This window comes from Motacilla alba, chromosome 7 (genome assembly GCF_015832195.1).
Source record: "Motacilla alba alba isolate MOTALB_02 chromosome 7, Motacilla_alba_V1.0_pri, whole genome shotgun sequence".
Taxonomy (NCBI): domain Eukaryota; kingdom Metazoa; phylum Chordata; class Aves; order Passeriformes; family Motacillidae; genus Motacilla; species Motacilla alba.
Window position 1 is genome coordinate 10,934,674 of NC_052022.1, and position 26,245 is coordinate 10,960,918.

General features: G+C 41.3%; 1 protein-coding gene across 8 annotated transcripts in view; it reads left to right on the forward strand.

Moving 5' to 3' along the window:
* SEMA5B (semaphorin 5B) overlaps positions 1 to 26,245 on the forward strand; it is a 267,620-nt gene that overhangs the window by 68,996 nt on the left and 172,379 nt on the right. For 7 of the 8 annotated variants that reach the window (XM_038143564.1, XM_038143565.1, XM_038143560.1 and 4 more), the window contains 2 exons: positions 5,354 to 5,577; positions 14,854 to 14,914. The gene's annotated coding sequence lies outside the window, so the exon portion shown is untranslated. The remainder of the gene's footprint in view (positions 1 to 5,353; positions 5,578 to 14,853; positions 14,915 to 26,245) is intronic. The other variant, XM_038143563.1, reaches the window with a different exon arrangement.

Consider the following 26,245-nt stretch of genomic DNA (forward strand, 5'->3'; position numbering starts at 1 on the left):
AATTACAAATAAGTGTCTGTGCAACTATACATATATATTTATACTTACATACATAAATATGCAGACAGGTACATACACACATACATAAATATGCAAACATACACACATACACACACACACACACACTCTCATATATATGTGTGTGTGTGTATGTGTGTGTGTGTGTGTACATATATATATATATATAAAAAATATGTCCATATCCATATTTGTTTAAAAAAAAAGAAAAGCCTTAGAAGTGAACAGCTTTGGCAGGCAGAATGTAGGTACTGTTAGTCGTCTTCTAGGTGGGTCTCTGGTTGGGTTATAAGTTATTTGCGAGTTAACCATGGAGGAATTTCAAGAGGTTTGATCCTACAGGTGAAGAAGCAGGTGTGATTGTGTGACTGCATGTGCACACATGCAGAAGGCATCTGGGAGGGATATCTGTGCTTGAACTGAACAGACAAGTTTTATTACTTCTGTCCATTGATGCGGATTTGAAATATGGGAGGCTTAGCCTATTAAAGTAGCTCAGAAATGTCTTTCCAAAATGGGGTTTCGTCCAGGTCCAGAGAAGGACACACGGGAAAGAATCACAAGTGAGGAAATGACTGTGTTAAATTGCTCTTGAACAGTGAGAAGGTAAAATGCATATAAAAAACAGCTGAGTTAAAAAAATGTGTAAATGAAGGGACAGGCAGCTCAGTTGAAACTCACAACTACAATAACCTTACTAGTGTTGGATGCCTAATCCCACAATAAATCCTGTACCCCACAGCTCAAGATTTAGGAAAACATAAGAGTTCTTAACTTCATTCCTATTTGACAGCATGAGCCAATGCCTCTCACATCACTGTGAACCTAACTGCCAGCTCTCTCTGCCAAAGGCTTGGGCAGTACTGAGACCCAACAGGTTTTTAATTCCATGTATAGCTGTTTGTGGTGCCACCAGGGAAGTGTCTGGTCTGAATCAGCAAATCTATCCTGAGATGAGTGATGCAAAATGAAAGCAGTCAGGAAAAGAAGTATTTGTTGATGGAAGTTATCAAAACACCGCTCATTTTAGTGAAGGTTGAAGAACAGCTTAGTTGAGATAAGAGAATTTACAAATGTGTCATTATGCTGTTGCTAAGATCACATCGGTAGCATCCTGCACCAAGATCATGCTCTTAATGTCAGAAAGCAGACTCCAAAGGAACACTGCACCATTAAAGGAGATACAGAAGCAGGAATGAATTTAGCCAGTTTCATCTAGAGAAATGCTTAATGGCAGGATGATCATCTTAAGGGTCATTTAATGCCAGGAAAAGGAAATGATACATAACACAAGTAGTAACACAAAGAACAGTGAATTCAATTTAATAAAGGGCAAATTCAAATTGGAAATGAGGCTAAACTTTTAGATGGTTAGGGGCCGGCAGAAAGGGAAACCATTTGCTTAATGAGCTAGTTATGACACACTAGGTAGAAATACTTTGTTTTCCGAAATCAGCAAGTGTGACACTCAGTCTTTCCTGCCTGATGCAGTGGGTTCAACATTAGAGTCCAGTGGTGTTTTGTCAGCCTTGTCCATCATGACCATTAGTTGCATTAATAATCCGTGTTTGAATAAAGGCACTAGGGTAGCATTGTAAAATCCTTCTTGTTTCTCTAACACTGAAGAAAGAAATTGGATATTTTGTATCTTCATAATATGAAACAAAAACTGAAGTGTGCTGGGGTTGTACAGGTGATGGAGATTTACAGCCTCATGACTTTTGTGCCTGGTCAGAACTGTGTTATAGAAAGCCTGGGGGTGACTCTTCATGGGGTTGTGGGTGGTTTGGGTGCTTCACTCTTCACTATTTTGAGGACAGTGGACACCTCAGAGGTACCTGCTGGAAATCCTACTCTTGTATTCCACTCCTGCTTTTCCTTGAAGCAGAGCTGACCCCATGGCTGTTGTTACACAGTGGGTGATCTTAATTCTCGACCTGCAGGGCTTGCTGCTCCAAATGGGCTCCTGGGCTCCTGCCTGCTTACAGCACATTTTAAGAGCATGTCTGAAAACTGCCTTGTCTCTGTGTTGCCAGGAAGGCTTTATGAAATAGAGACTACAAATGCATACTGCCAGAACCTCACATCTGAGTAAAAGTGAGCTAAATGTATTTCCAGTTCAAATTTACTGGAATTGGTGAACAGTGCAAGACATGATAATGATATTTATATTAGTGATTCTGATACAATAAAGACAAGTGATTACCAAAACTGTTTATCTTTTTGTAGCACAGATATTCAGTTGATAGTTCTTGCTTTATTTTAAATATATTGATAGGCACAAATTGATGAGGTTGCATAGGGATCCCAGCTAACAGTTCATCATTGCCAACCGATGAGTTTTGCAATGTCTGAAAATGAAAGATTAACATCCAGTGCATGGAAGTGGCTTCATTGTCCAAAACAGCTGATGATTACTGTGTTTAAGAAACAGAATTCTCATAAGGATTTGAGCTGCTCAAAATTTAAAGCAATTTTTCCAGGACCTTGATAATCATCAGGAAATAAATGTAAAACTGTGATCTCATGTCATTTGGAAAATTAATGGGATAATCTGATGGGCAGAGCTTGCTAAAGATCTGACTGTACACTGGAAAATAAGTCTTTAGGCATTGGTCTCTGTCAACAGCAATGGAAGTGGAAAAGACAGTAGATTTTATTCTGTAATTATCTGAAATGGAAATGGGAGGTGTCCTGAAGAGAAATAGAGTAGTATTGCTTTTAGCAAGGAAAATAGGTCAGCCTTAATACTAGCACTGGTTGTTACATGCTACTATGGATGTTTGTGTTAGAGAGCTTGCTGAAAGATAAATTTATTCCTGTAAAAACAATGCTTTATAGAAATCTTTGAGCTTTGAGATTTTCATTGGAGAAGTGGGAAATTAGCAGTTTCCAGCTACCAGAAAGTTCCAGATGGAAACCTGGTTGCTAGTGACGTTTCTTTCCCCAGTGCAAACACAGAAACACTTGCAGGAAATCATCTGTACTGCTGTGGACATTTCCTCTGCAGTGCAAGTGAGTCCATTTTTGCAATCTGTCCTGTCTCTTGGTTCTGCAGCATCCCTTACTGGATGTATAAGTCACTTTAGCTGCAAACTCTCACTCCAGTTGTGAGATTTCAAGTTTTTGCTTCTAGGTTTCTGTTGCAATCAAAAATTTGTATGTTGCTTGCAGAACTTGCCATTCCAGTTTCTCTCAGATCTTCTCTGCTCTTGGGTGAAAATTAATAACAAAGTGTTTGTGATGTTCTGTGGAAACAATGGCAGCAGTTGCACTGGCAGTAAATGTCAAAGAAAGAAGCTGAAAAAGCTGAGGAAAGTAAATGCAAGTTATCAGGAGTCAGCACAAGAGATTTTGGTGCAGTAACTCAATCTTTGTGCCTAGGGATAGTCACAGATTTAATTCACCTCTCATATGAGGCGTTGAAGCAATTGAAGCAGTTGAACAATAACCTAGGAAAGTTATACTGGTAGTGTTCCAGGGCCATAGGAGAGATAATACTGCCACAGTGTTTGGCCAAAATATTTTTGTACCTATATAGCACGTGACAAGTGTTTATCAACTACTGTGTAGCATGTACTGCATCCAGCTACGTAACTGGTTCCAGCTTTAGTCTTTTATGCTGTGACATTGAGTTGCTCCTTAGGGTGCAAATGCTGGGTGGTCTTCTCCTAGCAGACCCCATCTTTATCCCTATGTGAAATGGGCAGTGCTTTGTGGGATGAGGGAAGCCTTTCCTGTGTGGTTAAATTAAGGACTTACTTAAAATATCTTCCCTCCTTTAAGCAGGTGTCCGTCACATTTTTTTAGTTGGATGCCATAGACTAGTTCTGTGTCTGCTTTGGGCCTGCAGTTGAACAGAGTAGTTCATCACTGGGGGAAACAAGTCTTTCTTTATAAGTGTTCATAACTCTTCATTTTATCTGGGCTTGTCGATGTCTGGCAGATTCTCCATCCTTTGTGCAATTCCTGTTCAGCTCACTAACAGAGCCATCATTAGCTCTGCATATAGTGGCAGGCTTGGGATTTCATTACTTTTCTGAAGTTTCTTTCACTCTTTCTTGGGTTTTCTTTGAAATTTATTTTCTTTATAGGTGAAAAAGGATGGGTTCTGCTCTGAATCTGGTCTTTGCTCTGTTCTTAGCACTTGTAATTATTACTGACCTGAAGTGGGGCTGCAACTGTGCTTAACATTTCTACTTGGAAAAGCATTTATGAGATGCTGGCATGTGCATCTCATTTTGATAGGTTTACTTGTACTGTTTAGAAAAATCTAAAGAGATTTATAATTGCTTGTTTTGTAATACAGACACAAAGAATTAACTAAAGGCTTTATAAGTAATCTCTTTTTTCCTCTAGCCAAAGGAGTACTGCGATGTTTTCATATATCATCTTATTTAGGGTCAAAGTTTGAACTCTCTGAATTTGATAGGCATGTATAAGTGCCACATCTGAGTAGTTCACAGAGGGATTTGGCACTTTGATTTTTAAATGCAATACCAGAAGTGTGGAGAGAAAAGTGTGGCTTGATTAGAATGGAGCCCATGCAATGACAGGAGGTAAATTTTCAGCAAAAATTACTGTGAGAGGAGACGATGACTTAGGAAACCAATTGCAATTAAAATTGTTGTAACTGAGTTGATACTAGAGGCAGAAAACTGCTTTTGATATTTGCTAGCTAGGCAGAAACTGAGAAAATTTGTGTTTTCTGAGAACAGAGATATGGAGGAAAGATAGCTTATGTTTAACGCTTTACACAGGGACTCAGAAAATTGACTTCAGTTCCTTTCCTGGCTGCCTCACAGGATGCCTCTGTAGTTTTGGGGATGATTACAAAGTTTTCACCATATGTTTATGCTGCATCTAGTGATCCGGAGCCCTCATTTTAGTTGGGTTTCATGAAATTCTAGCCTACCAAGTAATATTTACTCACTTGTCTATAGCAGAAAGTAAAAATGAATGGTCTTTGGAAAAATTAAACTGAGTCACGTTTACACTGAATAGGGATTCTGTGTCCTGGTCGGTGATGGAAGAAAAGTAGGCCCTTTAGAAATGGAAACCTATCAGACTCAATGCTCAGACCCAGAACGGGATAATTTAAATTGTTTCAAAAATGTTTGTGAGGAGGGAAAAGAGAGAAGAGGAGATGGTGCTTACCACAAAGTTTATGAGCTATTTTCCCAGGATCTTTGTCACATAACTCAGCAAAGAGGAAGGACGTGAAGTAGAGAGATCCTTCCTCAAAGAGGCCTTTGTAACACCATTATTCATGTCAGCCAAATGCAGACGCACTTTTTTTAATGAAGGAAAAATTTGCCTTTTTTTTTTTAAATAGATAAATCATCCACAAACAAGCTTATGTGCAAATTAGAAGGAAGAAGTCCAAAGAGGCATGCCAGAGAAGGAAGTTTGCAGAATCCAAGGGATTCAGAGAAGACTGCAGTGGGACTGTCTCTGAGAGGGAGCGTTTACATCACCCATTCTTGACGGGTTTACCTTCTGGGACTCTGACCTTGGACTGCTGCCGGGACCTTTGTCTTGGACTTGTCCTCTGGGCTGGTGAGTTAGTGATGGAATGACACATGTCTCTGTTGGGCTGAAACATGATATTTTCAGATGGCTCAGTGTGAGGGGTTTTGGTCTCTGATCATTCTGTCTCCTGCTCCAGTGATGAGAGGATATGTCAAGTAGTTAAAGCACAAATCTGGGAGCTGGAAGACTTGGCCACTGTTCCTGAGGCTGCCACAGCCTATTTGGGATTCTGGAAAAGGCAAAGAATGACAGACATTAGAGGCAGCATTTTGCAGTGGCTCAATGACTTAACTCTGCTGTCATTAGACTCAGTGGGACTTTCTCTCTTGACTTTGTTGGGAACCTTATCTTTCAGGCTGTCTGTAAAGCATGTATGTTCGTCTAATCATTTGGTTTTAAAAGAAACATGTGCCTGCTGCAGGAGGGAATTGATGCAACTTTTTACCTGCTGCATAATGGGTGAGGAAATCACAGTTAACTAAAAAGGTGGGTCACTGCTGCAGGCCATGGTTATATACTACTTCAAATCCAAAACAGGGTTGGTATGTTTTGCCAGAGTTCATTGTTACACATTAACCTACTACTTCTCACTTACTCGGACAGATAGATGTGATGTAGTATAAGCAGGGGAATGCCGAGTGGAAATTTATTCGTTTGGTCCTAGATTATATCCCACAAAAACCCAACAGATTTTCCACAGGAGCACTACAAGAAGGTACTATTTATAGTTTGTGCTCATTTTATGCTGTCTGAAACTAGGAAGAGTTTCCACTTTGGAAAGATTGTAGTTTAAGTTTGGAAAATAGAAAGGCATTTTTAAATTCCTTATTGAAAATAAATTTTTTATTCTATCAGAAATATAAAATATTTTTCTCTGATTTTGTAGAATGATAGACCAACACAGAGTTTTCCAGAACTGATCTGGTCCAATCATGTTGATTCATTTCCCTTTGGTGTGTCTGGCAAAGACATATGGGTCCAGAAAATGTTTTTCCAGGGGAAGCGTCAGTTTCAGTCCTGCAGACAGCTCCCAGGCTGGGAGTCCTCTGAAAGAGAGGAGATGTGAAGGAGGCTGCAGGAATCAATCAATCAAGTAGTGCCATTAGCAGGCAACAGTCTGCAGAGACGTGTTCAGAAAGCCCCAGAAATCCCAGAGACACTGTTCTTTTGCAGGTTGCTGTACTGAGCATAGGCTTGGTCATCTCGCAAGGGAGAATGCGATCACATGGCCTAACTCTGCTGCTGGACAAAAACTACACATCCAGAGGGACCGAGTGCCACAGTGCCTGGAGAAAAAAGGGATAGTCATGTGCTCCTTATGCTCCAGAGGCTTGCTCAAGCAAGTCTCTCCTGTACCCTGGGAAGTCCAGGGGAAGAGGAATGTCATTTTATTGAGAACTGTTTGACTGCATATCAGGGATGCCAAAAGCCCTGTGAGTTTGATCTTAAAATTTGTTTGGACTCCCAGTACTTTGGTTTGTGGCATGGCTGTGCAGGCTGGGGAGCACTGGACTGTAAAAGCCCTGGCCCTGTTGGCTGTTTCACCTGTGTCCTGCAGCGTGAGCTGGTGGGAAGCCAAGCAGCCAACAGGACCAGCAGCACAGGCTTGGTCCCCTCACATCTCTTCTTTGAAAGACCTGGCAAAACCAAAAGACTGGATGTGTCAATGTCAACAGATCAAGCTTTAATCAGAAAAGAGTGGTGTTGGAGATTTCCTGGGCAGAGCTGCTCTCAGTATCCTGGGTCTGGCTAAGAAACAATGCGAAAGGTGAATTTGGCTCAGTGGCTTTTACTTCTTTGATCTTCCTTGCCCAGAGTGGTACATTCTGCACCAGAATGATGCAGCTGTACTCTTTGGAGGAAGAATACGAATTTTCTTTAACTAAAGATGTTTGCAGTAATTTCCTGTCTCTCCTTGAATTCTTTTCATATTCATATTCATGGATTTAGTGCTAATGAGAACAATAACTATACGTTAAAAAGATCACCTGTCCCTGAAAAGGTCTCTTGGAGTAGCCAAAGGGGGAAAAAAAAGTAATGAACAACAGCTTCCTCTGAATTTTTGACTCATCTAATCACCTAAATTAATCAGTGTTAAAGAAAAGTGTGCAGCTTGGTGTGACCATCCAGGACACTCTGTCTGGCTCCATGATTTACCCTGCCTTGCCTGTGTATCCAGTGTGCTCTGGTGTGGGATTATGCTCTGCCCTCAGGTGCCTGCTATACTTAATGCTGTGAAATCAGACTGATTTCAGGACTAATGTTGGCTATGACAGAAGACTATTTCCAAGCAGCTGTAGGTCTAGTTTAGGCCTTTTAGGATCAAACTTTCATCTCCAATTTAAATCCACTGAAGGAAAGAGTTTAACTTTCACAGCTCTTGAAAGTAGAACCAAGACCTAAGTACTGTCTTTGAGCGCCATCCTGGGCCCTGCCTCTGTGACCTTCCATGCATATGTACATGATTTTGGTGACAGTCTTAAGTTAATAGTCATGGCTGTGTATGGAAAAGGCAGGAATGAAAATAATGTCTAACTTCAGGGTGTTCTTGCAAGCAATGAGGAATAGTGTCTGGGAAGCACCAGCTGGTAAATTGGGGTTTTCCCCTTCCCCCAGCTGTGCCACTGGTTTGCCGTAAAATCCTTTGCAAATCATTCACCTTCTCTGGAGGCTCAGTTTAGCTTTTGTGCAGCAGGAACAATGATTCCTTTCAACTCGGCATCCACAGTGGTGATTGCACCGGGCTAACGAGCAGTAATGCAGCCTTCAGGGAGCTGCAGTGCTGAAGCCACTCTAGCGAGTGTTTTGTGCTGGGAGAAGAATAGATCCTTAAAATATTTAGTCAACAATCGCTGGGTATATATACCCCCACTTCTGGATTAAATACTCTTAGTGATTTAGGTCTCTATTATGCCTTTACATCTTTTGTTTATCTCATGTTCTCATCAATTGGAGCTTCACTTTAGACCACGATAAAGCACTTTACCCATGCCTTTACTGGCTATAGTTGTTATAAAAATCTTCTGCCTATTTTTAATTGTTTTAAAATAGTGATTTCATTCTCATTTTCTGAACTATCTTTACTTTTTTAAAAGGGAAAGAATAATGAATTTCCATATGGGTAGTACCTTGTAAAAAGATTATCTCCATTTGCTCTTTTTAGAAACTTTTCAGAAGGGAAGGCACTGTCCCAATGCACAGAAGCAATTTTTCTTTTCAATGGATCCTGTGACTCAAATCTAAACCTTTGCTCTCAGAGGGACACTTTTCAAATGTTTACTTAATGCTTGATTCCTGATAGGCAGTCTGGAGAAAAAAACAGATGAGGTGTTACTCCTGAAAGTTATACTGCTTTATATTGTTTGAAAGGCAGAGATTGAACTGATTTGTCTAGCAGCTTGCCTTTTCTCAGCTGGGGGAAAAGTTCCTTTGTAGCTCAGGCTTTTATCAACAGTCTAATAAAAGTGTTTTATATATATACATAAAAAAATCATACAACATATAAAGCCTTTTATCTTGATGGCTCCAAAGTAGTTGACAAATTTGTCAAGTAATTTGTCAGCTACTTTCCAGCAAAGTTATCTCTTATTCCAGAAAGTTATCATGGAGGTATTTCTATGGTAGGTGAAATTATTCTTGCTACTGATAGCTTTGAAATAACAATCAGACTTGTAATGCATGCATTACAAAATTTTAATCGACAAATTTTAGAAATGTTTTCCTAGGCCTTTTTCCTAGCTGAAACAGGTTTTTGTGGATGGGCAAAAACTGCATTAACTGATGGGGATGCCTGCTCCTCTGTGGTACCTCCAGTCCCAGCCCAGGCTTGGAGGGGACCCTCTGGGCAAGAAGTGAGTTGTCTTCCTGAGCCTTGTGAAGTTCCTGACAGAAATTTGCCCTTTACCTCACTAGTGACACCATGACCTTCCATGGCCACTATTCCATAAAAGCCTTATATATCAGCAGTGTTTGAAGGGCTCTGGACACACATCCCACATGCACACACACTCTGCATCTGTGAGGATTCACCAGAGGATCCCTTGGCTCCTGAACCTTTCCCCTGAGCAAGTTCTTGGCTACCTCATGAGCAAACTGGTTGCAAGGTGGCTGAGGTTTCGTGAAGGGATCCATAGCAGGAGTGTGTTAATGGACTCAAGTGCTATTTATTGGCTCCAGTGGATTTCGCTGCGCCCTTGGCGCGTTTGTGCTTCCTGCACGAAACTTGGCTGAAGGAGCCAGAGCTGCAAGACATCATCCCAAATTCCAGCTGGGATGCGTAACTTGGCTACATGACACTCTCCCCTCTTTACCCCCCTTAACTACTTCCCATGTTAAATAGTTTCTCAGGACTCAAAGGGGAAAGAGGAAATAATCTCCAGGCCCATGATTCTCATAAGTAGAAAAATTGCATAAATAAATTAGCAATGATTAATAGGAAGAAATTGTCACTTGTCTCACTTGCCTGGAAGCTGTAGCTTGCTGAAATGACAGTCTTGGTGTCAAGGGGTTGGGATGCAGAGAGTGAGTGATGGGGGTAGGGATTTATTTTTTATATATTTTCAAATTTTTTTAAAAAGTGTGATTTATTTTCCTTTGCTGCAGCTTGCTCCAAATTTTCAGTTTTACATTAATAGCTGTGGGAACAGCAGTTCTTACTGCCATATACTTTAGCTATTAACACTGTGTCTGGTTTGACAGAACATCTCTCAATTTATTTTTTTTATTCCCTTGTGATCATAAAATATGTATCAGCCTTCCTTTCGAATCTCCTTTGGCATGTCCAGCTAGCTATTTTGTATCTTTCCTCTGTTTGAATTTGATTTTTCTAGCAACATATACTTAATCAGAAAAAAGAAACCCTCTATTAAAACTCCTTTTTTAAAAATTTGAAGCCTGACTGAATTCATATTTAATGGAATGATTTCTCCAGTAGCCCCTAACAGCTTTCTACCCAAAATGTTTGCTTCACTGATATTTTAATTGCTGTAATAATCAGCATTCTGAGTACGAGGTCTTTCCTCTAGCTCAGTAAATCCATACTGGCTGAGTAAAGCATGTCTGTGATTTATGTGCAGATAAACAGCTTTGGATCCTATCCAATCACTTCATCAGTTTTAATTCGGCTGCCTAATCAGTAGCAAACAGAAGGATTGTTTTTTGCTGGTTTGGTTGTTGCGGGGTTTTTTTGCTTTATTTTGTTTTTAACAGGGTTGGGGGTGTTAATGCAGGGTTTGGCATGTTCTCCAGAAAGGCACAAACAGCTCCCCATTTCTCATCATCTTTGTGTCAAAATCAGCTGTAACTTTCTGGAAGAGTTTATAAGATGGGGATGAGATGCCAAGCTGTGCCTTTGGGCTTTCAGTGGTATCTAAGGAACCAGGCAGACATGCAGTCTGAACAGTGAGTCTGCTCTTATCTCATGGTTTATAAAGGACTTCCCTCAGATGCCTGAGAAAAGTGGAAGAGCTAATACAGAAGCAGATTTTGTTTACTCTCTCTGTTTAGGGGTTGATGCCTTCAAAATTATTGCCACAGCAATTATTTTACTGCAGTTGCTGTTTACTACAGGCAAAGTGTCTTGGGAGGGTCTTGGGAGGTGCAGGGGGCACTGTGGGGTGCAGCTGTGCACGACTGGGACAGCAGAGCCCACTCCCCCTTTGCACCCTCAGCCTTTTGCTCGCTGCACAAGCCAGAGGGCTCCAGATGATTCCAGACAGGCTCTTTGAGATTAAGGCTCGTGACCACAGTTCCTGACCTCATTTTTGTCTAAAATAACCTAAGCAAATGCCTGTTAAGGTTAAAACATTGCACCATTTACATTATCATCTATTAGTGCCATGTGTCAAGAGGTGAAGCATTCTCTGATTTATAAGCAGCCTCTGAAGGATTACAGAGAGCAAACCCATTCTGGACATCTGATCTAGGGCATGCAATACCATCTGTAATAACAAAGCTTACCTAAAGAGCTTAGAATGGTTTGAGTAGTAAACCATGGCTGTGTGTCCATGAACCTTGTCAGCTCTCCTGGCTGCTTCATTTCAGTGTGTAACTATGCCTGGCCACACCATTTACCCTGGGAAGCTGCAAGAGGTATTAGTAGCTCTTCCTCTGTATCTGCTTTTTTCCTCTTTCATAGCAGCACTCGCTATGCGAGCCAGCAGCAGGCTTGGAAAAGCTGTGTTAGGCTGTGTGCCTACCACTGGAGTAAGGGAAGGGGATACTGGCATTGCTGTTGTGTCTTCTTAGGAGTTCACATCATAACCCGGTTGACACATGCCTCCTTTTTTCCGTGTCAGGTTAAATCCTCCCAGCTCTGTGTAAATTTTCACTCTTAGCAAGAATCTCAACCAGAGCTGCTCCAGTCAAACTTTTTGGCTCAGCCTTAATTTCTTGCACACACCCATAGCTGTAGGCTTTAAATAGACTTTTGAATCATCACTAAATTCAGAGAATTAGGCTGGGCTGGAGGGAAGGGCAGGGCACTGGGTATGTGGCATTTTGGGATCAGTTCTCTGTGCAAATGTGGGTGTCCCAAGGGACCTTGGGTGAGGTGTGTAATCCATCTGCTGTGTTAGATTTTTTTATGGCTTGCAAAAGGGCAATAACACCTTGTTGCCTTTGACTGGTGATGAAGAGAGAATAAAACCCATTAATAAAGAGAAGACATTTAGACCCAGTGGTGGTTCTGGTACAGCTCCACTTCCAACTTACTGGGCTATAAAAAGCAATGCTCAAAGAGTTTTCAAACATGATTTGGCAATGTGTGTGGAGGGGGAAGTTTGGCCATTATACTGTTATTTATATTATGTTGCTTCTTTTTAATTGATGACAGCCTGTGGAGGGACTACCAGGCTTGGGATTCTCCTGGCTTTGACTGAGCACAGTCTATAGATTTGGTTCTCTTTAACTTAACAGGAGCTCTGAGCATTCCTGTTAAAACTGATGGGAAATGAACTTCAAGAGTCCTGAAAGATGAAGACTATCCCATCTGTCTATCTGCTGCTTTAGTGGAGAGATGAGAAAGGTTTCATGCTGTAACCCGGCAGGGAATTCAAATGTCTGAGAAGAAATTTCAGAAGAAGGCTCAGTGTCTTGCAGATCAAAGGGTTCATTCAGGGAATCCTCTCTTCTCTAGCCAAAGGGGAGCTATTATGTTTAGAGAGGCAGTGTGCAGACCAGAATTCTTCTGCTGATGAAACTTAGAGTTTGTGCTGTCCAGTGGCTTTCTGTATAGGAAAGACTACCTGCCAGTCCTGGAGGTTTGAGCTAACAGATGGATCTTGTTTACTCACAAGCTCGTGTGCTGGGCTCTGATCTGCCTCCTGGGATATCACTGAAGGAGCATTTCCACTGTTACCATTTTAAAGAAGCAGGAGTTATCTGACAGTGAAGACTGAGTCCTTTTGGTGGGTACTCTGTCACCCCTGGGTGCCTTTGGGTGTCCCACCTTCAGGATTCAGCCCTGGCAGAACAGCTGCAGAAATGTTCACACCTTCATGCCTTTCCTATGATTTCTTCCATGAGGAAAAGACTGATAGGAGAAGGAAGGAAATGTGAAGAGTCTGTATGCATGTTAGTCTTAATATGTTGAAAGAGGGGACTGTGAGAGCCTTTTCTAGGTTATGGAAATGTGATGAATGAGGTTTCTTGAAGGAAACAATTGCTTCAGTCCTCTCAGTGAACTGCATGACTGGTTCCTCTGTTTCTGCAGTTTGTTTTTTTTCAGATGGTGCTACATTTATCATGACTTTCCTTTATAATGTTTTTTTCCTATTTTCCCTTTTTACCCTTCCTTTCCCTTTTTCTCTTTCACTTTTCCTGATTCATACTGTATAGAAGCCAAAAATAATTACCAGGGTGGTAAGAAGTCTGCCTACGGCTAAAGCCTGATGGCCTGTCCCTGAGTGTAGCACCTTAACCTACAGAAGCTCTCTGGCATTATATAGAATTTTGTCAGATCAGATACTAGTTTCTCTGGAAAAAGCATTCTGTCTTTTTAGTATCTCTATTCCTTGTCTGTGATGTAGCATTAGTAGCATGTGTTCCTTCTCAGGAGCACCGTGAGGAAAAACCCATCTTGGTTTGTGAATGCTCAGCCATTGCTCTAATGGAAGCCACGTAAATAACTAGATAAATTATTTCATTGAGTTTGTCTGTTGAGCATAATGGGTAGCAGGGTCAGAATCTCTTCACAGTGATTCATTTCTTACTGGCTGAGTGGGATTTGTGCTCACAAGCCATTGTACAGACGTGTCCTCCAATTTTTGCTCTGTCTTTTCCCTGCCTACACTTTAGCTCTTTTCTTGCTGGTGAGCTCCAAGGAGCAAAGACTACCACAGCCAATGTCTGCACTGTGCTCAATGCAAAGAGTTGAAGCACAGGGTAGGCTTTGAGGTGTTGCCGTAACTAAAGGATAAATTAGCACAAACTAATCTACAATTTGTCAGAATTTCTCATAATTTTTGCCTTTTTACTTTCAGGAGACTGTTGTGGGGTTTGGATAAGACATAAGGGTGAAAACAGTGAGAATTACCTTTCAGATGTGGGTTTCTTGAGCAAATTTGTTCATTCTGAGCTTTGCTTTTGGCGTTTCAAAGAGGGGATATATGGCTCACAGCCAATGTGCAGGCTCTCTGCCCTGCCACGCCTGCTGTGAGACTGGGGGCAAATCCTGTAGGCTGCACTCACACATCATCTGGCTGCAGCTCCTGCATTTACCTGAGCTGTTCAAATAATTCTTGACTAACCTGAGCACATCTGTAGTTCAACTGGCAGAATAGAAAGTGCAGTGAACTCCAGCAGGAGTGAATGATGAGGCAGGGTGATGGATGGTGGGGACAGGAGTGTTCCCAAAGACACCATTGCAATGTGAGGAGTAAGATATGAGTTCACAGCCTACATTTCTCACTGGTGCAAATCCCCCTCTTGGAAACTGGGACAAGAGTGATTCCTTGTCTCTCCTGTGAGGATGAAGCATTTAGGATTATGAAAAGTTCAGAGGGGGCTGCAAAGTTTCTCAGACAGATTGATTGTGTTAAAATATTTATTGTTTCCACAAACATTTTCTGCTACCCAATCTGTGGGCTAGGATTTTTTGCAGAAAGCAAATCATTGCAGCTAAAGCTAGTTTTGAAGCAACCTTCAGGTAAGCATTAAGGAAAAATTTTTACATTGCTTTGTGGTTAAACTTAAATAATAGTTTCATTACATTTGATTTCCAAATAATGTAAAAATTCTCCCCTATCTGTTAGAAGATGTAGTTAGAAATATCCACTGAAGACTTGTTTTCTGGTGTTTCCACAGGTCACTTAAGATTCTCCTGGGAGTGTGACTTCGAATATGACACTTCAGTAATGCAGAAGCTGTAAGTAAATAATATCATGTTTGCAGGATTTAAGAGCTGTGTTTACTCTCTTTCCAGAGCTTTGCTAGAACTCATCTTTGCTAGACCCTGTCTACCTCAGAACAAGCTTGCAGGGAAGTCACTGAGAGAAGACATGGTTTCAAAGTCAATCGTGCCATTTTAGATGCTTTGCTTTATCAGCTTCTTGTTTAATCTAAGAACTCCAGTAATGGTTGCAGTAATCTGCAGGAAGAAAGCCCTAGACATCTGTCAGTATTGCAGGAAATGTTACAAGCAGACAAAATTACAAATATCTCGTTAGCATCTGTGAACAGTGAATGAAATGCAATGATACATTACAAAAAGCTAGCATGCTATTGGTTCCCAGGCACAGAACTTAGCTTGTGATACTAATTAAAAAGACCTACTAGAAACTGAACAAATGAACCCTAGAGGCTGCTGACCTGGTCATGTATTTGTTGGCCTTTGGTAACTTGATGTCAGAGTTCAGTACCTTAAAAGTCTTATCACAGAGATATCTCACATTGATATAAGCAATCACAGAGATTGCTTTTTGGCAGTTACTGGTTGTGAATGCATGAAAAGGATACAGTTTCCTTTTTCTTCTCAACTTTTCCCATCTTTTTCAAAGGTAAATTAGTAAGGTGCTAAATTTGGTACCTCTTTTCTGAATTCTGCATTGTTTTTCCTAATCAATTCTCTCAGATCTGCTCAATCTCCATTTAATTCAGTCAGCCACTCAACATCCAAACCTTTTGTAATAAAGAGAGTGCTAATTTTTCCATTTATTTCAATTGTCTTTCGTCAGGTGTTATCATATAACTCAATCATCTGGCATTGGAATTTGTAATTTAATCAATAAAGGAGGGCATTTTTCCTCAAGAAGATCAAGGAAGAAAGATCTTGAGGAAAATGCACAGTGAAAGGAAGGTGAAGAACAAAAAAGGGTGATAGGAACTGTGGTTGGCATTTAATAGCTGCGCACCTTGGTGGCCATACTTGCCTGGCAAGTAGCAAGGAAAACAGGTATCACTGCTTTAAAATTAATGGATGTAATGATTTTGCCTGTGCACTCATCTTGCAAAATCCAGAGGGACAATCACGGATAATACTTAAGTTGCTATGACAAGCACCTTGCACCATCTCCAGGTGTCAGCAACCCCATGGATGAGTAGTGTTCACATGAGCAGATATCAAGAGAGACACCAAGGATAAAATTTTGCTGTGTGAGCTCCTCCAGCCTTCCAGCTCACACGGCTTTGTATAGGGTTGCTGCTGCTTCAGATAAGGGCAGAGGAAGGATGGTCTGCAGCCTCCCTCGATGTGATCACTGAGGGGCCCAGGGATGTCCCTGCCCACAGTAAAAGGTAGCTGTTGCCTGTGAATTTGCCTGTGAACCTGCTCACTCCCTGTCTCTGGCTTTGCTTGCAGGGCTTCTGCAGCCCCAGAGGTGGGCATGGTACTGTGCTCTGTTGGCAGGATGAGGGGATGGATGTTCATTGCTAGCAGAGAGAGCTGTTCTGGTCTCCTGCCCTGGCCCATCTGAAAGAGCATCTCTGCTAGCTCTGCCAGAGGTGTGAATTTTGCCCCGTGGTGAGGTTTGTTTTGCATTCAGCCCCTGGAAGAAAACATGCCTTTTGCACACTGCCAAGTAGCTTTGAGCAAGGCCTGGTTGGGAGATTGAATGCCTCCCTGAAGAAGTGTAGGTGCACAGTTTGTGGTAATTGGGAGTGGGGCTGCAGCCCAGTCTCATCCCTGATGGGTACAGCTGTGAAAAGCAGCACTGAAGGCAATGAGGCATGGAGTGCACTGACCAACCACCAAAGGGAGCAGAGGGCACACAGGTGCAGTGCATGAGGGGTATAAAAGGTTGGGTGAAAGAACAAGAAGGAGGAGTATATGTTTGTAGCTTTCTGAAGTCATATGATGTTGCTCTGTTTGAGCAGATGTTCCAGTGGTGTGGTGTTACTCTGTTTGGGCAAATGCTTAAAGCCTTCTGAAATTGTATGGTGATACTCTGTGTATCATAGCTGTCTCAGCTGTGACCTATGCTGTGGCAGAGAAGCACTTCTGCTGGGCCACAGCTGGGAGTCTTTCCTTGGCCCCTTGACTTCACAGTGGGATTGCCTGGGCAGGTCTCAAATACCAGGCCTCTGTAGAGTCAGCCATGGTTTTGCTGATAAATTGCTTATAAGTATTATGGTCTCAACTTGGCAAAGTCTACAAAAAGATGAAAGATATCAAAACTCTTCATTCAGAAAATGTTACTATTTAAAATGATAGTAAATAATTAGGTGTTTAAAGCACATCACTGCTCCTTTGCTTATGTCTCTCCCAAGGTCTGGTTGCTAGTGCTATAGACACATTTTCTGCAAATCAAACATTGAGCCAGCTATTGAAACACCCATCTTGAGGGATATTTAGAACAGGTCTTTTAGTTGAAGCAGGCATGTTAGTAAAAAAGACTTAATAATACAACATTTTGGGGAACTTTTAATATGGGGTGTGTGGCATTTGTCTTGAAGATTTTAGTGCTCCTCTTGAGTGCTACTTCAGACTGAATAAACAGGTATTTAGAGAGTCTTCAGGTGCTTATTTTCAACCTGCATTGACAAACTTTTCCTGTGGTAAGCACAGGAGAATCAGTGTAGAGCTCTACAGTAAATAATCTTACTTCCCCACCCCTTCCATCCCCAACAACACCCTAAGCACTCTACAGTAAAAGCTGTCTCTTAATGGAGATAGGGTCTTAGCTCAGGGTTTATTAAGTAATGAACATCATGAATTGAAAAATGCCTGGACAAGGATTGCATTGGAAGGGGCTGCCCATGGAGGTGGTGGAGTCACCATTTCTGAAGGTCTTCAAGAAATGACTGGATTTGGCCCTCAGTGCCATAGTCTGGTTGACAAGTTGGAGGTCAGTCAAAGATTGGACTTGATGATCTCAGAGGTCTTTTTCAACCTAAATGATTCCGTGATTCTGTGTGAGTCTGTGAAATGAAATGGAGATGAAATTAAAATGGCTTGGTCCCATATTCTCAGCCACTCTTGAATTCAAGTCCTGCTCCTGTTTTGCACAGTTGTACCAGAAAGTTTTGGACAAGGAACGTGTGGAGTATGCCAATCAGACAGCTAGAAAATCTACAGAACTGCAACTGGATGACAAATCACTCCCTCTGTCCTTGGAAACTTATATGAGCAATACTGTAAATATTGTTCATCTTTTTTCCATAAACCTGTGTTTGAGTCTATTCTCCAACCTTTCAGTGATGCCAAAGGATTACCAAAGATGCACCATATGATTGTTTATGATCCCTGGTTCCCTTCTTGTGCACTCCAAATAATGTCATCAAAGCTGGTGCTGTTCTGCCTGTTGTGTTTGGCCAAACATGAGAGCAGAGTTTCTCTAAGGAGTAGCTTAATGTGCTGTATTTGAAGATTGACTTTTGGAGCAATGGCTCTTTGACTGGCCAAAGCAATCACTGCTTTGCCCAGACAGGAAGCCTTGGGAACCCAGCTCTAAGAAACTTTCTGATGAGAACTGTGGCTGAAGACATTTCTTGGGGTTAATTTAGCACTCAAGAGCTCAGAGCTTTGTGGAGCTGGATCATCTTCGGAAGGAAGCAATGGCACATGCAGATTGCTGCTCTGTCCTTCCCACAGTAATGCCTTCCTCTTTTCACCTAAAAAAGAGAAAATTATGAATTATACTTTTGTCCTGCTTTATAGTGGTATTTTGCACAAAATCATGCCAAGGTAATGTCCAAAATTATTTACATAAATGTTCATTAATTTTTCTCCACTTGCTTTTGAGCTGCTAAAACATTTTGAAACATTTGGTTTGGGGTTTTTTTTGTCCTGCTCCCAGCACCAAATCACCCATTTTAGTGATTCAATAACAATCAAGAATTTGGGGGGAAAGAAAAGAAACACTGCAACCACTTTTAGCTCATCCTAAAGGATGTTGGGTTTTGCTCCCACTGATTTTGAATTCAACAGGCTGCAGAAGGACTGGGTGTCATTTAGCTATTAGAGATTTTTGTTTTCCTGATCATTGTGGAGTAGCATCATTAACACAGGGAAATTACCATGCTTCACTGTGCTGTGTCCGTGGTATATTAGAGGCCCTTTTCCATTGGTAAAGCTGAGTCTATTCTTCTGTAAAATCAGGGGCCCATTGGCAGTTCTTTGGCAAGTGAGACAGAGAGACTATTTAATGGGAAGAAGAGTGGTTTAATAAAGGGAAAGAAGTCGAACATGACAAGTGCAAGGAAAGATAGCAGAATGTTAGTTTATAAATCACTGCATAACTGGGCCAAAATATTAATCCATTTTCACAGGGCCAGGGAGAAAGAGGACAGTTTTGGGGTAAATGAGTTACATGATTTTTCCAAAGTGCATTTTAGAGAAGTCAAGCACTCTATCCATTTCTCTTCCCAATATGAGTGCTCTGATTTCAGGCTAATGGAAAATGGTTTGTATTGCTGAATTTTCTTTTTTGAAATGGTGTATTGGCTTTTGGTGAAGAAATTGGACTTATGCTTGAATATGTCTGGATTTTACAAATACATTTTTAGCTTAATAAGATGGAACCAATTAACCAGAAAAGTCATTGCCAATGGATTTTACAAGTACATAAAAATATATTGCTTTTTCTTGAAACATTTCATCACCCTTTTGAATGTTCCTTTTTCTTTCCTTTGCAACCACTGACAAAGCACTGTGATAATTTGTTCCCTCATGCCTTTTCCTGAAAACATTGATCTCTGGCCCTGATTGTGTATGTGTGTGGCGGGGGGGGATATTAGGCACGTGCGTCTGCATCTTTTTGTCTCTGACTCAGTGTTAATTTCTTTCTCCAGTGTTGTTCAGTGTGTTTAACTTGTGGCCTAAGGAAAAACAGAGCACACAAACTATAAAAAAGTTGTTCTGAAAAGGTTGCCTAAAGTGGCACAGGACCCAAGGGCTAATGAGCAATCTCTCAAAGCCAGGTATTGATGCAACTGCTGAAACGTTTGGCACAGCAGAGGCACTGAAGAAAGCAGTAGCACCTGATTGTTACCCCTCTGGATCTCTGGGAGTGGACATGTCTCCTGGAAACTCTTCTGAGGTCCCTCACTATGTCAGCTGTGCCTTGCAAGTGAGGGTGGGGACAGAGACCTACTGTCCTGCAGTGGCACAGAGGTCTGTGGAAATGAGTTCTGGTCTCTGCCTGCCTGCCTCTGAACAGGAATGCTCATTTAATCAGCTATAGCAATATTTTACTTGGAGGAAATTTTAACATGAGGCCCCGCCAGCCTCCTCTACCCCTAAATTTCCATCAACTCTGCCTGCAAAGAGGGCTGGGTACCACACAAGACACGGGTGCATACTGAGGAGTTGTAGGATTTCTATTTCCATTACCTCAGCCTTCCCTATTCCCTCGTAGCCTTGCCTTCACTTAAAATGCAAAGGATATTACTTCTATGAGCATGTGGGGCAGTAACCCAGGCAGGCACTGCTTTGGGATGACATGGTTTTCCCTGCTCTGATCAACTCTGTAAACTGAAGCATAGAGAGCTTACTTTGATCCTTAATAACTTTGCTAGTTTGCTTTAGTTACCAGTTGATACAGAAATGACTTAAACATGGTACTTTGGGGTAAAATATAAAACGTTTATACAAGTACATGGCAATGACACACAAAATTAGCTGTTGCAAACAGATGTCTCTGTTCCCATCAACTTTGCCCAAGTTGTCAAGAAAACATCTGTATCATCTAAAGAAAAACAAACACTAAATTGGGTAACAGGAAAGGCTTTAATTCTTTTCTTCTGCAAACTGTGGGAGTGCCCTCCAGGACAGTGCCCTTTTTGCATCATTGCTTTCATTTAGCAGTGGTTCTCACATTTTGAAAGTAAGTTTAGATATTTTACCAGCAGTCTGACATCATTACTAAGTCTCTGCATGTTTACCACAGAACTGATGATCTAGTTGAAGGAAATTATTACATGCAAACTTTAAAGGAGATACCCTTTCAATGGGGTGTGAACTTCTACACAAACTAACAGTTGCCTAAAGTTCTTCTGGATTTGTGAAACTGTCCCATGAGCTGCACCAAGTTGAGAATGATGCTGTCCTTCAAACAGCCAGAACAGCCCAACACCTTCTTCCAGTAGCTATGGTGTGAACAGCATGTGCTGGTTTACATCCAAGCTCGTCCACTGCTTATTTAATTCTCACTTTTTATTTTGGCCTGTGTTGAATTCCTGGCCTGTCCTTCATATTAAAATGACCTTGTTCCTCCAGGGAAACCTCCCCCGCTTCAGACAAATGGTACCCACACCAAATAGCTGCTTTGTGGGATCCAGTTTTGTCCTGCATTTGTTTTAAAGCTTCCCAGGAACCCTTGGCTACTTCGCACAAACTGTTAACTTGAGGGTAATAATTTTGTCTGGGTTTTGTCACAGAAATTCAATTAAGGAGGATTATGAACACAGTTGTAGGCCTGTTTCATTTACAGTTGCAAATGAAACCCAGGCCACACACTGATTGTTTATATAGGAAAGGAGATGCTGTGTAGTTTTGAGTGCCTGAATTACCTGCATGTTCCTTTGTGTGGCTTCACTTATTGCAGAAGGGAAGGGAGTGAGACTTGCAAAAATTAATAAAAAAGTGATATAAAGGCGGGAAAGAAATCACCAAGGGAAAAACTACCCCCACTGCTTTTCCCTGGGAGGCACACATCCCTTCTACACATAATAAACTCCACAGGGAATTTCTTCCTCCTTAGAAAACATATCCCAAAAGGCAGGAGTGAGTAGTCATTTATTTATTTATTTTTAGTAAACAAAGAGCAATATTCTGTTTTCATGGCCTTGATTTGGCTCCAAGTCCCTGAGCCACTGGGGACAAGGCATAAGGTTTCACTTTTTTTTTTTTTCCAATTCTTATTTCTGGGCCATAGAAGCCAATATTTTATTCCATTTTTCTCTTCTCAAGTTTTTCTGCAAGCAGCTGAATTCCTCAGGTAGGAAAGGGGAGAGGAGGGGGAAGGGAAGAAAGGACGTTTACCATATTGGTGCAAAATGGTAGCTGCTGCAGAGGCTGGCTCCAGGTGAAGCAGCATGTTTGGAGACAATGGAACAAGAAGGGAATTTGTTTATTTGGGAGATGCCTTTTTTACTTGTGAAGGGCAAAACAAAGGCAAAACTTGTTTTGATGTCCTCTGATGAAATGTCTGTGCTTGTAGAGGAGCAATATCTCTCAGCTTTGCTTTGCAACAACAAACTTGGGAAATACTTTGCACCACTCAGGAGATTTGTGAAGGGCATGGTAGTTGGGTCACCCCTTCCTCCTTTTGCAGGCTTTGTCCCACAGCTTTGGGCTCTGTCCTCTAACCTTTTGCCTGGAAAATCCCACACTGATTTCCCCAGGGTGCTGCCTGCCTGAAGACATGAAGGATAAGGCTTAGCTCCCATACTGATTTTTATTCATAAGGAGTTATCACCATTTTGCAGATGAGGAAGAGAGAGGTGCTCAAAGGTGGAATCATCCCCAACTGAGTCAAGACTGGGCACAGTCCCAGGCTGTTCCCTGTATGAAGTGAGTGCTGAGGTGTCTGCTGAAGGACCTACCCAATGATTACCCAGCACCTTTGATTAAAGCTCTCCCCAAGCACACTCTAGCAACTCGTTTATCTCTTGTTTCTTACTTTATTCCTGATCCTTCAATTCTAGGAGGGGTTATACTGTCCTTACTATGGTTTCAACTACATGCCTGAGAGGCTTACTGGATTCTTCACCAGATGAGGGGAAATAAGCTCTTTAGTTTCTAGCTTTAGATCAGATACTGTTTCTGTACCTCTCTCTATACAGATTTGACACTGTTGAACACTGAAAGAGAAGCAGGCAGCTTATTAACTCTCAAAAACTTCAGCAAAATTCACTGTAAGTGATTCAGTGAATTGTGAACAATAACTACTTTTGCTTCACATCCAGGACAACTCATCCTGTGGTGAGGGGCTGTTGCAGTATTTTATATTCCTCAGTGGTTTTGTGGTAGAGTTGTCTGGTGTCAAACCAAACTTCTTTTTGAGGTAAAACCTGGATGAAAATAATGAAAAGCCTTTTATAAAGGATGATCTGTGAGTCTCTTGCATTTTGGGTACCTTTTCTAGAGAAGTTAGGACAACTGAAATCAGTGTCCTCAGCAGCTTTCAGTCCAGGTGAACATGGCTTTGTGGACAGTATTATGACTGGATGGATTTGAGTGTCAATAACCTTGCAGAAGTCAGTGGATTTATGCTGACACAAAAATGGTGGGGAGAAAAAGGGGAGGACCAGTATTTCATGTAGCTATCAGATTGTTTTGTTCCACCTGATTAGGAAAGTCAGTCATAGCCTAGTTTTGTTGTGTAGTGGAGGAAGGAGGTGAGTGTCTCCAGAGGGTGACTCACCAGAAGGGCCTTCCCATGGGTGACAAGAGGTGACCTTTGGGACTGCTGATCTCCTCCTGCTGATGTACCAAGGCCTTGCAGCCTAGCTTAGCTCAGGTGAATAAAGTAGGGTGAGATGAATCTCTGCCTACGTTTCACTCACATGTTTTATAGTTACTAGAGCATATAGAAACAGTCCTTTTTTTAGCATCTTTCAGTCTGAAGATAGTAGAGCTGGATCCTTAGCCAGCATAAATGAGATAAACATCAGTACTAAAGAGCTGACTTTGATGGAGTTACTTCTGCTTTGCTCCAGTTCAAGCAGTTTCAATCTCCACAGAGTTTTCTGGGGTCGTTTCAGTAGTACCTCTGAGCTTTATACCTAAACTTCAGCAAAAGGACAGAAAGAGGCTGCATGGTATGTAAAGCACACATGATTTCAGGTGGTACCTTATGATTTAGAGACAGCATTTTAGATTCATGACATCTGGCAGCATTGCTCTCTCAGAGTGTAGCAGAGAAATAATCCTTTCAAATCAACTCTGTTGGAGAGTGAAACATTTTTCACCAGCCTAGTTTAAAAATCCTATCTGAGCCTTTCTCTCCTGCTAACTGGTTCAGCACAAACAAACAGTGCATACAGAATGTAGCTGTTTCAGCAGTTTCCTTGGAACTTGCTGTACATTTAAAATTATTTTCTAGCTTTTTGTTGTTTTTCTTTGAGCAAGTTTTATTTTACATAGAAGGTAAAATGTGTAGCTGAATCACAAAGCTAGATAAAGTATTGTGAGCCCGTGTTGGCCTGAAGTCCTTTTCATCCAAATAATGACTTTATCTGCTTATTGTAGAAGAATTGAAAGAAGTGTGGGAAAGTAAGACCGTAACACACTCAGGACCCTATATTTCAGCATTGAGGGAGAGGCTGACCATTAATATGGGATTTAATAACCCACCAAAGCCACCTCCTCTGAGCAGCAGCAGTAGGAACTGGTAGTGCAGAATGCACAGACTAATTCTGTTTCAGAGAAGCTAAAATTAAATGTTTGTTACAGCTTTAGGTGCATACACTCTCAGCAGGAGCCATTTTCATTCCCTTTAGGCAAACTCAGAAGAGGTTGAACATTTAACAGCCTTGATCTACCCAGTCTGTGTGCCATATGTACACAGCACTGAGCCATGCCTGTGTTGTCAGCCTTCCCGAAAGGTGGAATCTGGCTGGTTCCTAACAATCCTTGTCCTTAGAGGCACTGGAGCAAAATGCTGGTGTTGATCAGAAGGGGAAGGTCTGAAATTGCAAGCAAACAGAAAAGATCCATCATGCATTTTCACAGATGATAAAGGGCTGACAGTGGCAGTCTGCTTATCAAATAACTAGATTTATTGAAATAGCCTGTGATCTCACTAAATAGTTTGCTTTTCATGTTTTTGTTTTATATCATCTTACTGAAGGTGTCTGGGGTTTTTTCCAAACCTACTATTGCTGCTGTGGCAAACTGGCTAATTTAGACCATTTCTTCTGCAAATGCTTAAAACCAGCATGGACTGCAGCATTCTCTTCTCACTGACATTGTAGGACCTCAGAGCAAAGCCAGTCCCTGTCATGAAATCTGAGATTCCTGGAAAATAAATCGGAAAAAAATAATGCAATAATTATAAGTTTGTTCCTTCTAAGATGATAGTGCTAATGATAGTGCTATGCATTTCATTTAGCATAAGCCCAGTGCTGTCAGCTGTGCTTAAAAATGGGGTCGAATTGATAATTTTTAATCAGTAGAGAGAAATGAAATGCAGAAACAGAAATGTTGCTAGCATGATATGATATACCTTTCCTAACTCAGTAAGGTATCACATTTTGTGGTTTTGTTCCCAGGGGAATGAGCTTCTGCTTTCCTCCTTTTCTGAAAACATTTGTAAGATGGGAAGTGGAATATTAATAAATGAAAATGCAAGTTGCAGTAATGCCATTTGCATAAGGATGTTTCTTGACCCATGGAGGATATTCACTGCTTGTTGGAGAAAATATCAACAGAGGAACTGTGGGAGGCTGATGGATCTAAAAGGCTACCTGGTAATAAATTTATTTCTCAAATGAATCCTAATGTGGTTCCCAAGACTGGAATTCTCTATTTGTAGCCTGCCCTTTTTCCTGGAAGATGTGATGAACTATCAAGAGATCAATATCCCCCAGTACTGGATGTGGTGCCAGTAAGCAGATATTTAACATAAAATACAGGATTTTTTTAAACAAAGGACATGGAGACTAGTCCTTCCTCCTGCAGAATTTGCTTGTTGAAGTTTAACAGTCCCAGTGACCTTTGCTGAGAAAGCATTTTGACAATGAACCGCATGGAGCTCAGCAGCTGGGGTTAAGGCTGATTTGACTCTGCTGATATTTTAACCTGTAGTTTCAGGAATTGTGGTTTTCCGTTTGGACCTTTTGGGGTGTTGTTTGTTAAGCCAGATGCTTATGAGGCAGAGCCATCCTTCCATGGTGTTTTGAAGGCCAGTGGTACCAAAACATTCCTCATAAATTGCGCACGCTGTTACGATTCGTGACTTTAACTCTCAGCATATTTATAGGCTTCATTTCCATTTCTTGTGGTCTCATTAATGGAGCAGCAACAATAAATTGAAATGTTAATGGGGGATCATTTCACCAGCAGCAGAAGGTATTAATGAACTTGATACAATAGTTGAAAGGAAAATAACTTTTTAGTAGTGTAATTTTTTAACCATTGTCCCTGGTTCTCTCCTTCCAAACATGTGGAACTGGGAGAGTTTCAAAGTTATGTAAATTATTTCATGCATACAATCAGCTTCCTGGATATGCTCCATGGGAGATGCACTTTTTGCAGAAATTCCAGTGGGGGCAACCATTCTGTAAGTGAATCATGAGCAGACTTTGCTGTAGTCAT